Here is a 13,246-nt window from a genome sequence, read left to right on the forward strand (position 1 = left end):
ATACACCGAGTATTGTCCTTCCTTCAGCCCAAAGATCAAAAGAATTGGGAGAATTTAACACAACACAAAGCCCTTTAAAGCGACTGATGTTGTGGTTTGTCGTGATATAAATAAAATGAAATTGAATACATTTTTTTAATTTATATATTATATATATTGTTTACAGATTAGATCCTGAATTAAGTTCCTGCATAATTCAATATTGAGTTGAATATTTATGATATGACAGAAACATGTTCTGATAATCAGTGAGAGAAAGCAGCCTCTCATTATAAGACACTGTGAGTCTCTGCATGCTGCCTTTATGGAGCTACAGCTGTTTGTATACACTGAACAAAAAGCTTTGTAGCTGTATACTGACTCCTGACACTACAACACATCACACTGACACACACATTACACTTCTTTGTCTCTGTGCTGGAAACTGGAAAGCAGTTAAAGTGTTACAGCTCACATGGGAGACCAGTCCTCATGCTGCTTGAAAATACACAGACATGCAGAATCAACATGAAATCAATTTGACTGTTCTTACTCTTTATCTAAGAAAGAAACACTGATTTGTTTTTAAATCTTACCTGCAGAGCCAAACACGAAGATGCAGATAAACAGGAAAGTCGAGAAGAGCGACAAAGTTACTGCAGACATTTCCACGTTGTCTACTCCTGCTGATCTGACTCTTAGTATTTCTAAATGTTTGAGCTTGTTGGTATTTTAAATACAAAACAGAACCTGAGTTTTAAACTTGACTACATGAGTAAACATGAGTAAAGGTCTGCTCATCCAGCTCCCTCACACTCAATACATTCTTTTCAGTCTCTCTTAAGGAAGTCACTTTGAGTTACTTTTAGTAGGTTGGATTTCATCATGATGTCACTGTGGAAAAATACATAATGCGTATGGAAGAAGCAGCATGTACATCCAATTATTAGATCATCAAAAACAGCCAATCAGAAAAAGCAAAGGTAGTAATGTGTTTCCATCACAGGGGTTGAGGTTGACATTTAAAATTTTAAATATAATTGCAAAACTATGAGTGTAGGAACGCTGCAAAGTAGAGGTGAGGATGTTTCAGAAATAGGACATTAGTAAGGAACTTTCTCTTTGATTTCTTTGTTGTAACGCTAAGTTTTTTGCTTCTTGACAATAAATCTTATACTGTTTGTCTGTTTTTTCTCTTAAATTGCACAAGATTTGTAAGGAAAATTTGTGAGTTGAGCAGCAGAGTCAACTATGTAGATTGTATGTGGTTGCGTTGGTCATGATGGCATGACTAGTGCTCACAAGTTGATACCACAAGTGTTCAGTGAGGTTGAGGTCAGGACTGCAAGCAGATCATTCCAACTTCTCAGAACAAAGTTGTGCCTGTGAAAGTTCTTGAGAAGACAATTTTTTTTTCTTTAGTGTGAAGCCAATAAAGTCACAGTTTGAACAGACCATAGATCAGGGGTCCCTGCAGGTTTTAGATCTCACCCTGGGTCAACACACCTGAATCACATGATTAGTTCATCACCAGGCCTCTGGAGAACTTCAAGACATGTTGAGAAGGTAATTTATCCATTTAAATCAGCTGTGATGGATCAAGGACACATCTAAAACCTGCAGGGACACCGGCCCTCATGGACTGGGATTGGGGACCCCTGCCATAGATATTTGGCTGTGTTTTCAGCCTCTCGAACATTTGAACCATTTCTAAACTTGCATGTAAAACCACAGCAGCTACTTCCTGTGGATGACCCCAGTTAGTGTGAACCAGGTTCAGGTTTAGATGTCTCACCACAAGATGTTCTGGTTTGGCTAATGATAGTGTTCAAGTCATGAGAACACTTTTGCTTTGTGCTTTGTGGTACAGTGTGTGCGTTTGTATTATTAGAATATAGCAGCCTTGTGGTCATCCACAGTTGTTTTTCACAGAATGAGCCGTCAGTTATTTCTGATCATTAAGAGTTTCACAGCAGAGGTGTTAACAAAGGAAAGCTGAAAAATGCTGCAGATTATAAAAAGCGCTTAATCACCTAATCTTGTCAATTACTTTGAAGCTGTTGAGTCTAATAGTTTAATATGTCAGTGGTGTTTCTGTAGTTTCAGTAATTTTATATGCTTAATATTGCAGAGACTGATACAACTGTGGTCTACCCAGCAGTGAGCTCTGACGATGTCAGTAATGGACAAACAACCATCAGGACAAGAAAGCTCAGGTACAGCTGGGCTGTTCACCCTGTTTACTGTCATCATGCTAAGCTAAGCTAAGATAACCACATCAAGCTCATCAAGCTAAAAATAGTAGGTTTGTTGTTTAAGGAACATTTCCTCTTCTTTTTTTAGTTTTTGCAAAAGTGGATATTCAATTTACACATGACCAGAGTTTCAAATAACAAGCAAAACACCAATATCCCAAAAGTTTAAATAAAGTAATCCATGAGAACCAAAAGTGCAGGCTGCAGATTGCTCTAAACATAAAACGATTTTTCTACTCTTGGGTTTGTATGATATCATAGATACCTAATATGGTCTCAGCTACATATGCTCCAGCCACTTGTTATTTCAACCTTTTATTAGTGATTGGCAGCCAGTCAGTAGAAAGTTGCCTTAAAGGGAGAGGAGCTAATACAGATTGTTTTAGACAGGATGAACTAAGGGGCTCCAACAAAGCTCAGTGTAAGCTAATGAAATATTACCCTGAACTGTGAATCATGCAGAGATACTCTAGTCAAGTCCAAGAATAAAAATAAAGAGCTGGAAATGAACACAGAACACAAATCTTCACAATCGGAGTCAACAAAAATAAACTTGTACAGTGAAAACACAAGTTATAGTGCATGAACTTCAACAGCGTGGTGTTGCTTCAAATACAGGAAATGGTCCAACATATAATTGTGACTCTGCTTATAACCCTGCGGGTCCATCAGGCAGGCAGCTGAAGTTGACGTGCAACAGAATGACACCTACAATAGTGCAGGGTCTATTTTTGATTGAACCTGCAAGAAACAGTAGCTTTTTTCTTATTTGTTTTTCTAAAACTGCACACAACAGTTCACCTACAAAGTAAAACCTCTGAGCTTGAGAGAAAAAGACAGAGCAATGTTTCTGTAACCAGAGAGCAAAATGTTACTGGTCTTCAGTAGGATACGGTCCATAAATGTTTTGCTAGGACTTTAAGATGAATTGAAACATATTAGCAAGATGTCTGACAGTCCAGTTGACTACAACTGAATAACTACAGAACATACATGTGTCATTACTGCTGGTTATCAGCAGACCATCCAGGTACATATTGTGCTACATGTATCTACAGGGAGTGCAGAATTATTAGGCAAATGAGTATTTTGTCCACATCATCCTCTTCATGCATGTTGTCTTACTCCAAGCTGTATAGGCTCGAAAGCCCACTACCAATTAAGCATATTAGGTGATGTGCATCTCTGTAATGAGAAGGGGTGTGGTCTAATGACATCAACACCCTATTTCAGGTGTGCATAATTATTAGGCAACTTCCTTTCCTTTGGCAAAATGGGTCAAAAGAAGGACTTGACAGGCTCAGAAAAGTCAAAAATAGTGAGATATCTTGCAGAGGGATGCAGCAGTCTTAAAATTGCAAAGCTTCTGAAGCGTGATCATCGAACAATCAAGCGTTTCATTCAAAATAGTCAACAGGGTCGCAAGAAGCGTGTGGAAAAACCAAGGCGCAAAATAACTGCCCATGAACTGAGAAAAGTCAAGCGTACAGCTGCCAAGATGCCACTTGCCACCAGTTTGCCCATATTTCAGAGCTGCAACATCACTGGAGTGCCCAAAAGCACAAGGTGTGCAATACTCAGAGACATGGCCAAGGTAAGAAAGGCTGAAAGACGACCACCACTGAACAAGACACACAAGCTGAAACGTCAAGACTGGGCCAAGAAATATCGCAAGACTGATTTTTCTAAGGTTTTATGGACTGATGAAATGAGAGTGAGTCTTTATGGGCCAGATGGATGGGCCCGTGGCTGGATTGGTAAAGGGCAGAGAGCTCCAGTCCCACTCAGACGCCAGCAAGGTGGAGGTGGAGTACTGGTTTGGGCTGGTATCATCAAAGATGAGCTTGTGGGGCCTTTTCGGGTTGAGGATGGAGTCAAGCTCAACTCCCAGTCCTACTGCCAGTTTCTGGAAGACACCTTCTTCAAGCAGTGGTACAGGAAGAAGTCTGCATCCTTCAAGAAAAACATGATTTTCATGCAGGACAATGCTCCATCACACGCGTCCAAGTACTCCACAGCGTGGCTGACAAGAAAGGGTATAAAAGAAGAAAAACTAATGACATGGCCTCCTTGTTCACCTGATCTGAACCCCATTGAGAACCTGTGGTCCATCATCAAATGTGAGATTTACAAGGAGGGAAAACAGTACACCTCTCTGAACAGTGTCTGGGAGGCTGTGGTTGCTGCTGCACGCAATGTTGATGGTGAACAGATCAAAACACTGACAGAATCCATGGATGGCAGGCTTTTGAGTGTCCTTGCAAAGAAAGGTGGCTATATTGGTCGCTGATTTGTTTTTGTTTTGTTTTTGAATGTCAGAAATGTATATTTGTGAATGTGGAGATGTTATATTGGTTTCACTGGTAAAAATAAATAATTGAAATGGGTATATATTTGTTTTTGTTAAGTTGCCTAATAATTATGCACAGTAATAGTCACCTGCACACACAGATATCCCCCTAAAATAGCTAAAACTAAAAACAAACTATAAACTACTTCCAAAAACATTCAGCTTTGATATTAATGAGTTTTTTGGGTTCATTGAGAACATGGTTGTTGTTCAATAATAAAATTATTCCTCAAAAATACAACTTGCCTAATAATTCTGCACTCCCTGTATACTTACTCTTGCTATAGTGAGAACACACGTATGCACTCAGTATTACATCATGAACAACACACATCACCCTCTGCATGAGTCTGTGAGGGTGCTGAGCAGCTCTTTCAGTCAGAGACTGAAACACCCTCACTGACAAAGTAACACAGGAATGAAGATCGACACAAACAGCAGCATAAATGAAGTAAGACACTGAGAGGCGAGAAACTACAGACGGAACACAGAGGGAACTGTGGGCTCCAGGTTTGAAGAAGCAGTTAAAGTGTGAGCAGTATGGAAGCTCTGATTTGTATCTAAACTGGTTCCCAGTAAAGTCTGAACTGGGACTGTGTGTGATGCAGAGAGGTGGAGATTGGAGGTCTTGATTGAACTACAAAGCTTGTAATCATGTTTCCTGTTGTTTGAACTGTGTGTGTTTGTGTTCAGACTTTAAACCAGAGCCAGACGTCGTCTACTCTTCACTGAAGTAGTCCACCAGTCCAACCACTGACGTCCAGCTGCTGGTCTCTAACTGGTCCTCCAGCAACTCAGACCAGAGGACATCCACATGTTACAGATTTTATGTCTATTTATCACTGAATTAGACTCTGATGATGCAGAACTACTTAATGGAAACCAGTTACTTAATTTATTGTCATGCAGATGTTTTATGTCTTCAGTAACTTCACAGATTTTTATAATTATTTATGTTTCTTGGATCCTGTCGTTGTTCCTTCCCCTTGGAAACATTCATGTTATCTCACTCAGTAATATAAGATTAAAACACAGACTTGAGTGTTGTAATGTCTGATAAACTACAAATTCATAAACTGAATGTTCCTGAATGAGCACAGAGTTCACTCCTGTTAAACTGTCAGTGAAGCTTAAAGCCTCTCTGAGGTCAAAGTCATCATAGGTACTAATCCAGTTCTCTAATTTGGAGAAGCAAAACTGTTTGCGGTAAAAAAGTCCCACAGCTCATGGTCACAGGTTGGGTTGGCGGCCAGTTTTGCACCAGGTAGGATGTCATTCCAGATGATGAGGGCTGCTGGGGAGACAGTGGGGTTACTGTACCAGTGTGAGGGGTGGAGGGTGGTTGCTTTCCACTCAGAGGTGTGAAACAGAGATTTTTTTCTAAGCCCGTTTAAAAAAGAAAACAAATAAAAAAGCCATTACAATCATCTAAGATGGATGACACAAACACACGTTTCAGTTGTGATGATTTAAATGATTTAACCAATGCAGGGATGCCCTTTAATTACTCTTTTTTATTAATATTCATTCCCATAATTTGTGACATCCAGAAAAAAACAGGCTGAATGGAAAACTTTGTCTAATCTCTAATGTCCAAACTTCACTTATAATCTCATGTTTATATAAAGCGCTGATGACTCTTAAAAATAATATTAAATTTCCAAATTCAAATTACTGAACAACAAAAGACACAAAATCTTTTATCCAGTGTTTATTCATTATAATCCGTCATGTCCAACCAAATGACTGTTATTAAATATGTTTCTGCCATAAATCCAGATTATTCCTCAGTAATTCAATATAATAAGAGTCCTCACCTCTTAGCAAAGAGAGGTCCAATAATTTGGTGTCACTATTTAAAGGCTGGCCGCTCTCCAGTTTTCTTCATTTATGTGTCTTTAGTTTGCAGCCATTGGATGGCTCCAGCCCAGCCCACCCAGTCTCTCTCTCTCTGACTGTGTGTGGAGTTACAGACCTGCTCTCTCACTCAGGGACTTTCAGCTTCATTTGAACCTCAAAGTTCATCTCAGTCTCTTCTGAAGCTCAGATTCTGATTTTAACACAGAAACACAGAAATGTCTGCAGAAACTGCGTCACTCTGCTACAGTTTCCTGTGTTTCACAGTCTTTGTGTTTGTCTCTGCAGGTGAGATTTACTGTGAGAAAGTGAAGGTTATATATTGATAATAATGTGTGTGAAAGTGACACAAGGTTAGATAGAGTCTGTGTGGATTTAACTATGTGCTTAATTATGTGGGCTACAGAAAAGAATAGTTATAGACTATATTTACACATGTGTATTCTTACTATATTTGAATCACCTGCAAGTGTTTTTTTAAGAAATTTTCTCTAAATCTGCCGCTAAGAGACTCACAGTGTCTTATAATGAGAGGCTGCTTTCTCTCACACATTATGTTCACTTATTATCAGCACATGTTGTTGTTCTGTGGAAGCTAACATCTTGTAGGTTCTGACACTTTGCATGTTTAGCATGAGGCTAAAATTCCCCCTCAGTGGGTCACTGGTGACCTGCTGGATGTTCAGAGGTTCATTAAATCCAGAGCTGAAGTGTTGTAGTGTCTGATAAACTACAAACTTATAAACTCAAACTGTACTTCCTTCTCAATAACATCTCCTGAATGAGCACCGAGCTCACTCCTGTTAAACTTTCAGTGAAGTTTAAAGCCTCTCTGAGGTTAAAGTCATCATAGGTACTAATCACATTAGAGTTGGAGAAAGAAAAAACAGACTTTTGGGGTAAAAAAAAGTCCCACACCTCGTGGTCAGAGGTTGGGGTTAGGAGGGTTGAGGTGACCAGGATTACTTTGCCTCTTTTGTTCTAATGCAACAGAAAAGGATACAGACAGAGTATAACTGAATATCAAGCTTGTGGTTCTAGTTAGTTCAACCCACTCTGTGTATGTTCACCTTGAGTTAACTACAGATATGAATGTCTGCTGATGCACATTATGACATTTCTATATAGGAACTTTACAGTTTATTCAGTAAACTACATTTACTGCAAATCACCTTAACGTAATGGGTGTTCAACCGTGTTTGACCATATTTCACAGAGTCAGTAAGCAGGAATTATAGATTTTATTCTAAGCTCCGGGGGAAAAATTCACCATGGCCACAAATAACTGTCCTACATCTGTAACAGACTGATAGTAAAGAAAACACTACAAACCTTTCTTAATGAGCTGTCTGCAATGTCAGTGTTCCTTAAGATGTAAACTTCTTGAGGCAGCTGTGATGCTTGTGTTTCACACAAGCATGAAGCCACCACAACAGACCACCATTCCTCCCTCAAAGATGAAGTACAGCATACCTGTTGTGTATTTGGAAAGATATCGACAGACTTAAAGTTCCAAATGTGAAACTCATTAAAATAAAAGCAACGTCCCAAATGCAAAGTTTTCCCTGAGTTTCATGTTAATTCATTGTATGTTTTCTTTTATTTATGGCTAATTGTGCATTAAAATTACAACAAATACAGAAAAAATGTAACTTTGCTGATTTTTAAAATCGTTATTATTGCTTTAAGCCTTTTAGTCAACTCATTCAACCACTGCTTTCCTATACAGAACTTACAAAGTGATACAGAAAAATATGAAATGCATTCAATCTGTTACTCTTTTGTTATTATTGTCACCTTTTGTGTCTCTGCTTTGACTCTTGCTAATATAACCTGTCATGAACTGGCTTGGGGACTTTTATCTAGTGTATATTCATCCTAATCTCTCATATCCAACCAAATTATTAAATATGTTTCTGCCATAAATCCAGACTTATACACATTATACACATTCTCTAATGTGCTCATTTCTACCTGCAGTAGGACATTTTTAAAACTCTACTCCTCTGTATCATGCTGACCTTGCCAAAAGGAAAGCTCCAGTAATCTGTAAACGCTGTTTTGCATGCAGAAATGTATTGAGTGCCATTTTCCTCCGTACTGTTATTTCAGCCCCATAAACATAATTAAAGTTTATGAAAAACACTCTGATGTCTCTATGACATCAGACAGGGTTAGGATGTGTGAGCTGAAGTAAGATTTGCATTTTGTAGTCTGTCTTCTAAACATTTTAAATTTAATTTGGCAGATATCTATGGTGTTATTTTTGTGCATCTATTCCAGAGCACGTAAAAAAAAAAAAAATGAGCGCACATAAAAAAACAGTAACCTCTGTGAGCAGACTGCAATAAACACATGAACTCAGTCACTCAGTCTAACAAGTAGAAGCATAAATCACTTTATTCAGAGGATCTGATATCTCTCATCAGTGAATTACAAGCTAATAATAAAAAAGAAAGAACAAGAGAAGAAAAACCACTTGTGTGTTTCATGTGAGGAAGGATGTGTTATGATTTATGAAAGACGATTACAGAGATCAGAGGGAGGGAAACCTGAGCTTTATTTAGAGTCAAAAATCAAAATCAGACTATTTTTCCAGCTCCACTTATGACCAAAGAGTCATTCAAGATGATATGGATATGAAATAGATGTTAAGAAAATCTAATAAAATATCCATGATCGGGTCGTGAAAACTGCCCAGCGCATCGCCGGAGCACCACTTCCTGCCATAAAGGACATCTACAGGAAGCGGTGTCTGAAAAGGGCTGGGAAAATCATCAGAGACCCCAGTCACCCATCACATGGACTCTTCACCCTCCTGCCCTCTGGGAGGCGCTACAGGAGCCTCCGGACTAAGACCACCAGGTACCGGAACAGCTTCTTCCCCACAGCTGTCAGACTCCTGAACTCTGACTCCTGACATCTGACCCACGTTAAACTCATGGACTGAACATACACACACCCACAACCACTAGCACTTTATCACTATCACAATTATCCTAACTGCACTACTGTATAGTTCTGTGTGAATATCATTCTGTACATATGATAATTTTTAATCCCACAACTGTTTATAACTTACATAGTTCACATTTCTGTATAACTGTATATCTCAGATTTCTGTATAGTTTTTACTTCATATTTATATCCTGTTCATAGCCTGTACATAGCTTGTACTCACTACAGCCTGTACATACTTATAGTTATAGAATATTCACAACATACTTCACACCGTGTACATTAGTACTGCAAATGGTTACTGGACTTCCTGACCAACCGCCCCCAACATGTCCGACTGGATAACCGCTGCTCATCTACAATCACAATGAACACCGGTGTACCACAGGGCTGTGTGATGAGCCCTTTCCTCTACTCCCTCTTCACCCACGACTGCAGACCTGCTGATGGTTCTAACACCATCATTAAGTTTGCAGATGACACCACGGTGATTGGCCTCATCAGTGACAAAGATGAGACTGCCTACAGGGAGGAGGTGGATCGTCTGGCTGAGTGGTGCGACACAAACAACCTGCTGCTTAACACCGAGAAGACTAAGGAGCTCATCGTGGACTACAGGAGGAATGCTGACCCACATCCACCCATCCACATTAAGGGGACAGCTGTGGAGCGTGTTAGCAGCTTCAAGTTCCTGGGAGTCCACATCTCCGAGGATCTCATCTGGACGACCAACTGCTCCAAGCTGGTCAAGAAGGCTCACCAGCGCCTCTTCTTCTTGAGGACTCTGAGGAAGAACCACCTGTCCTCAGACATCCTGGTGAACTTCTACCGCTGCACCATCGAGAGCATCCTGACCAACTGTATAACAGTCTGGTACGGGAACTGCTCCGCCTCGGACCGGAAGGCATTGCAGAGGGTCGTGAAAACTGCCCAGCGCATCGCCAGAGCACCACTTCCTGCCATAAAGGACATCTACAGGAAGCGGTGTCTGAAAAGGGCTGGGAAAATCATCAGAGACCCCAGTCATCCATCACATAGACTCTTCACCCTCCTGCCCTCTGGGAGGCGCTACAGGAGCCTCCGGACTAAGACCACCAGGTACCGGAACAGCTTCTTCCCCGCAGCTGTCAGACTCCTGAACTCTGCCTCCTGACATCTGACCCACGTTAAACTCATGGACTGAACATACACACACCCACAACCACTAGCACTTTATCACTATCACAATTATCCTAACTGCACTACTGTATAGTTCTGTGTGAATATCATTCTGTACATATGATAATTTTTAATCCCACAACTGTTTATAACTTACATAGTTCACATTTCTGTATAACTGTATATCTCAGATTTCTGTATAGTTTTTATTTCATATTTATATCCTGTTCATAGCCTGTACATAGCTTGTACTCACTACAGCCTGTACATACTTATAGTTATAGAATATTCATAACATACTTCACACCGTGTACATTATAACATACCATAATAGACCCATTTCTGTAATAAACTTACACATCTATATTATTGCTAATTTATATTGTAACATATCTATATCACGACTAAAGCACTTTCTGGATGGATGCAAACTGCATTTCGTTGCCCTGTACCTGTGACATGTGCAATGACAATAAAGTTGAATTCTATTCTATTCTATTCTATTCTATGATGATGTATTATTGGAGCTTAAGATGAGTATCAGACAGTATCAGTTCAGGGTAAAATTCACAAAAATATTCAAACAGTTTCTTCTCTTCCAACAACAGTTTTTTTGTATTTTCTTCTCTTTTAAAAATAAAGTGTGTGTGTGTGTGTGTGTGTGTGTGTGTGTGTGTGTGTGTGTGTAAGAATGGTTTCCTGTCTGAGAGGTGCTGTGTGTAAAGGTCCAGCAGGTGGCAGCAGAGCAGCTTCAGTTTGTCCAAGAGCGCTTGATGGGGTTTTTTCTGACCTTTAACATCACAGGAGGAAAAAGAAAATATTATATTTGTTAAGTTTCTGGTGTGACGGGTGGAGGCTGGTTATCTTTCTTAGATTTTATAGGACCAGGAACAGGACTGTAAGATGCTGCTGCCTCCATTATGCTTCAGGCCTGAAATGCAGACTTACAGAAAGTGTCCTTAAAGGGCTCAAAACATCTGTCATTACTTTCTATGTGACAGCAGGGCAGCACTGATCGCTCACTCAGTGGACCGTGTTCATGGTCTGATCACAGTTTTCTGTTCCACTCAGAGGTGTGAAACAGAGATTTTTATCTGAGCCCGTTTAATAAAGAAAACATTGAAGCCATTACAATCATCTAACACGATGATACAAACACACGTTTCAGTTGTGATGATTTAAATGATTTAACCAATGCAGTGATGCCATTTAATTACTCGGTTTTTAAACTTCATTGCCATAATTTGTGACATAAAGGGAAAACAAAAACAGGCCTAAAGGAAAACTTTGTCTAATCTCTATGTGCAAACTTATCGTAAAATCCCATGTTTATATAAGACGCTGATGAATTTTAAAAATAATATAAAACAATCTTCAATCCAAATTGAAGACACAATCAGTCATGTCCAACCAAATGACTGTTATTAAATATGTTTCTGCCATAAATCCAGATTATTCCTCATTAATTCAATATTATAAGAGTCCTAACTTCTCCAAAGACAGTTTCAAATATTATGGTGTCACTATTTAAAGACTGGCTGCTCTCCAGTTTTCTTAATTTATGCGTCTTTGGTTTGCAATGTTACGAAAAGCAGTTTCACCCCGGTTCGTATATTCGTCAGGCTTCCAGAAAGAACACCGGGACTCAGTAGTCAATTAACAATACCTTTATTCATACACACTTATTGATTATACCTTCTAGAAGGGAGATGTACAGAACCCCGGACTTTCTCTGCAGATCTCAACCCCTTTGTCTGTCACAGCCAGCTTTATAGAGGCAACCCCATCATAAATCCCCCATGGTGTGCTGGAAACTCTGTATGTGTGTGTGTATGCACAAGCACGTGAGTGCCTGTGTGTGCGCTGCACCGCGTGTCTATGTGAGTGCACGTGAGTGAGTGTGCATGTGGATGTGTGAGTATATCAGTTAAAACACTGTGGGTATGTGTCTCTTCCTAGGGGCCATAAATACCATCTCCCCTCCAGACCACAGTTATCAAGTTAAATGTTGAGACCCCCACACAGGTATCCTCTGGGGAATTTCCACTCAGCATAAACTCCTCTTTGTCTTACTTTCACAGTTCAACTGGGGAGGGTCTCCTAAGATCTACTCCTAAGTTCATGACACAGTCAGGCCTTTATTCATATCCAGGGCAGTGTCAGTGTCTCTACCATAATTCTACATTCTATCTTAACACATTTCTAAACTCTAAAGCAAACTAAACGTTCCTACATGTCTAAACTCTAAAATAAGCTAAACATTTCTACAGCAACCATTGGATGGCTCCAGTCCAGCCCACCAGCCGTAGTAGTGTGTGGACATTTTAGATTTCATTTGCACCCAGGAACTAGTTTTTCTACAAACTTTGTCCGGTCAAGTTGAGGTTTGCCCTGTCCTCTTAGATGCATTATGTAGTTTACATATTCTGATAAACAGAGAAAAGGATAAAATGAATCTACATAGTGCTGTCATTCAGTTTGAGTGGGGACCTACTGGGCGACTAAGAATGGCTCCTTCCCCCTATCATCTTAACGGCCTTCTGGAACTGAACTTTCAAATAACGGACAGATATTTGTGGAATCATGATACATTTGTGAATGTATGTTAACAATCTAAATATGCACATGTACAGACAGATACATTTAATGATCATGACAATTATGTTTCATTACATTACAGTGATTTGAC

The sequence above is a fragment of the Oreochromis aureus genome, linkage group 3, assembly GCF_013358895.1.
Source record: "Oreochromis aureus strain Israel breed Guangdong linkage group 3, ZZ_aureus, whole genome shotgun sequence".
Taxonomy (NCBI): Eukaryota; Metazoa; Chordata; class Actinopteri; order Cichliformes; family Cichlidae; genus Oreochromis; species Oreochromis aureus.